General features: G+C 42.0%; 1 non-coding gene across 1 annotated transcript; it reads left to right on the top strand.

The window, feature by feature from the left end:
- Nucleotides 1–3099: 3099 nt before the first annotated feature.
- Nucleotides 3100–3207, top strand: LOC112753113 (small nucleolar RNA R71). Its single transcript, XR_003177512.1, has one exon. It is a non-coding gene; the product is annotated as a small nucleolar RNA R71 (small nucleolar RNA).
- Nucleotides 3208–4167: the final 960 nt, after the last annotated feature.

Genomic DNA, 4167 nt, shown 5'->3' with positions numbered 1-4167 from the left:
GGAGTCAATCTTCCATTGAGCTCCTTCTACACATATGTCCATAAGGACTTGGTCCAACCTTTGATCAAAGTTGACTCTCCTTGTGTAGGGGCGTGCGTTCTCTTCCATGTATGGCAAGTTGAACGCCAACCTCACATTCTCCGGACTAAAATCTAAGTATTTCCCCCGAACCATTGTAACATAGTTCTTTGGATCCGGGTTCTTACTTTGATCATGGTTCTTGGTGATCCATGCATTGGCATAGAACTCTTGAACCATTAGGATGCCGACTTGTTGGATGGGATTTGTTAGAACTTCCCAACCTCTTCTTTGAATTTCATGTCGGATCTCCGGATACTCATTTCTTTTGAGTTTAAAAGGGACCTCAGGGATCACCTTTTTCTTGGCCACAACATCATAGAAGTGGTCTTGATGGGCTTTGGAGATGAACCTTTCCATCTCCCATGACTCGGATGTGGAAGCTTTTGTCTTCTCTTTCCCTCTTCTAGAGGATTCTCCGGTCTTAGATGCCATCAATGGTAATGGAAAAACAAAAAAGCTATGCTTTTACCACACCAAACTTAGAATATTGCTCGCCCTCGAGCAATAAACAAAAGAATAGAAGAAGAAGAAGAAGAAATATGGAGAGGGAGAGGGAAATGTGGTTTCGGCCAAGAGGAGTGTAGAGGGGTGTGTTGTGTGAATTTGATGAAGAATGGAGGTCTTTATATAGGGAAGGGAGGGGGGTATTGGTTCGGCCATATGGGTGGGTTTGGGTGGGAAATTGGTTTTGAATTTTGAATGTAGGTGGAGTTTATGAGGTAGGTTTATGGGGAAGAGTGGATGGATGTGAGTGGTGAAGAGGTGATGGGGAAGAGAGTTTGAGGTGATTGGTGAAGGGTTTTTGGGGAAGAGTGTTTATGGGGTTGTGTGAAAGAGAGTGGTGAGAAGAAGTGAGTGGAGGTAGGTGGGGATCCTGTGGGGTCCACAGATCCTGAGTGGATCCTGTGGGGTCCACAGATCTTGAGGTGTTCAAGGATTTACATCCCTGCACCCATTAGGCATGTAAAAATGCCCTTGTACCCAACTCTGGGCGTTCAGCGCCAGGTTGGTGGCCATTTTGGGCGTTCAACGCCCATCTGTGTGCCATTTCTGGCGTTCAGCGCCCAGAAGCTGCCCATTTTGGGCGTTCAGCGCCAGAACCATGCTTTGTTCTGGCGCTGAACGCCAGACAGATGCTTCTCTAGGGTGTAATTTTTCTTCTGCTGTTTTTGATTCCGTTTTCAATTTTTATATTTATTTTGTGACTCCACATGATCATGACCCTAAGAAAACATGAAAAACAATAAAAATAAGAATTAGATAAACATTGGGTTGCCTCCCAACAAGCGCTTCTTTAATGTCAATAGCTTGACAGTGGGCTCTCATGGAGCCTCACAGATGTGCAGAGCTTTGTTGAGACTCTCCAACACCAAACTTAGAGTTTGGATATGGGAGTTCAACACCAAACTTAGAGTTTGGTTGTGGCCTCCCAACACCAAACTTAGAGTTTGACTGTGGGGGCTCTGGTTGACTCTGCTTTGAGAGAAGCTTTTCATGCTTCCTCTTCATGGTTGCAGAGGGAGATCCTTGAGTTTTAAACACAAGGGAGTCCTCATTCCATTGAAGGACTATTTCACCTCTGTCAACATCAATTACAGCTCTTGGAGTGGCCAGGAAAGGTCTTCCTAGGATGATGGATTCATCCTCTTCCTTTCCAGTATCCAAGACTATGAAATCAGTAGGTATGTAAAGGCCCTCAACCTTTACTAATACATCTTCTACTTGTCCATAAGCCTGTTTTCTTGAGCTGTCTGCCATCTCCAGTGAGATTTTAGCAGCTTGCACCCCATAGATTCCCAGTTTCTCTATTACAGAGAGGGGCATGAGGTTTATTCCTGAACCAAGGTCACACAGAGCCTTAAAGATCATGGTGCCTATGGTACAGGGTATTATGAACTTTCCAGGATCCTGTCTCTTCTGAGGCAATGTCAGTTGATCCAGATCACTTAGTTCATTGATGAACAAGGGAGGTTCAACTTCCCTAGCATCAATGCCAAACAATTTGGCATTCAGCTTCATGATTGCACCAAGAAACTTGGCAGTTTGCTCTTCAGTAACATCCTCATTCTCTTTAGAAGAGGAATACTCATCAGAGCTCATGAAGGGCATAAGGAGGTTCAATGGAATCTCTATGGTCTCTAGATGAGCCTCAGAGTCCTTTGGTTCCTCAGAGGGAAGCTCCTTATTGGTCACTGGACGTCCCAGGAGGTCTTCCTCCTTGGGATTCACGTCCTCTCCTCTCCTCACAGGTTCGGCCATGGCGCTTATGTCAATGGCCTTACACTCTCCTTTTGGGTTCTCTTCTGTATTGCTTGGGAGAGTACTAGGAGGGATTTCAGTGATCCTTTTACTCAGCTGGCCCACTTGTGCTTCCAAATTTCTAATGGAAGACCTTGTTTCATTCATGAAACTTACAGTGGTCTTAGATAGATCAGAGACTAGATTTGCTAAATTAGAAGCATTTTGTTCAGAGTTCTCTGTCTGTTGCTGAGTGGATGATGGAAAAGGTTTATTATTGTTAAACCTGTTTCTTCCACCATTATTAAAGCCTTGTTGGGGCTTTTGATCCTTCCATGAGAAATTTGGATAATTTCTCCATGTTGAGTTATAGGTGTTTCCATAAGGTTCACCTAAGTAATTTACCTCTGCTATTGCAGGGTTCTCAGGATCATAGGCTTCTTCTTCAGAGGATGCCTCTTGAGTACTGTTGGATGCAGCTTGCATTCCATGCAGACTCTGAGAGATCATATTGACTTGCTGAGTCAATATTTTATTCTGAGCCAATATGGCATTCAGAGTATCAACTTCAAGAACTCCCTTCTTCGTAGGCGTCCCATTATTCAATGGATTCCTTTCAGAAGTGTACATGAACTGGTTATTAGCAACCATGTCAATGAGTTCTTGAGCTTCTGCAGGCGTTTTCTTTAGGTGAATGGATCCACCTGCAGAAGTGTCCAGTGACATCTTTGATAGCTCAGATAAACCATCATAGAATATATCCAGGATGGTCCATTCTGAAAGCATGTCAGAAGGACACTTTTTGGTCAACTGTTTGTATCTTTCCCAAGCTTCATAGAGGGATTCACCTTCTTTCTGCCTGAAGGTTTGAACATCAGCTCTAAGCTTGCTCAGCTTTTGAGGAGGAAAGTACTTGGCTAAGAAAGCCGTGACCAGCTTATCCCAAGAGTTCAGGCTGTCTTTGGGTTGAGAATCCAACCATAATCTAGCTCTGTCTCTTACAGCAAAAGGGAAAAGCATGAGCCTGTAGACTTCAGGATCTACTCCATTAGTCTTAACAGTATCACATATCTGCAAGAATTCAGTTAAGAACTGAAAAGGATCTTCAGATGGAAGTCCATGAAACTTGCAGTTCTGCTGCATCAGAGAAACTAACTGAGGTTTCAGCTCAAAGTTGTTTGCTCCAATGGCAGGAATGGAGATGCTTCTTCCATGTAAATTGGAATTAGGTGCAGTGAAGTCATCAAGCATTCTCCTTGCATTGTTGTTGGGTTCGGCTGCCATCTCCTTTACTTGTTTGAAATTTTCAATCAAGTTGTCTCTGGATTGTTGTAATTTAGCTTCTCTTAATTTTCTCTTCAGAGTCCTTTCAGGTTCTGGATCAGCTTCAACAAGAATGCCCTTTTCTCTGTCCCTGCTCATAAGAAAGAGGAGAGAAAAAGAAAAGAAGAGGAATCCTCTATGTCATAGTAAAGAGGATCCTTATTGTTAGTAGAAGAAAAGAAGAAGAAATTCGAACACAGATAGAAGAGGGGGTTCGAATCTGGTGATGATGTGAGGAAGAGATGTTAGTAAATGAATGAATAAATAGAATAGGATGAGAGAGAGGGAGGGAATTTTCGAAAATTATTTTTGAAAAGGAGTTAGTGATTTTTGAAAATTGGTTTTTGAAAATTTGTTAGTATTTTTTTTCGAAAATTTTTGAAATCAAAAATAAAAAATAAAAATAATTATTTAATTAAAAAGAAATTTTTGAAAAAGAGGGAAGATATTTTCGAAAATTAGAGAGAGAGAGTTAGTTAGGTGGTTTTGAAAAAGTTAAGAAACAAACAAAAAGTTAGTTAGTTA

The sequence above is a fragment of the Arachis hypogaea genome, chromosome 15 (assembly GCF_003086295.3).
Source record: "Arachis hypogaea cultivar Tifrunner chromosome 15, arahy.Tifrunner.gnm2.J5K5, whole genome shotgun sequence".
Classification (NCBI taxonomy): domain Eukaryota; kingdom Viridiplantae; phylum Streptophyta; class Magnoliopsida; order Fabales; family Fabaceae; genus Arachis; species Arachis hypogaea.
This window is presented reverse-complemented; position numbering and strand designations above follow the sequence as displayed.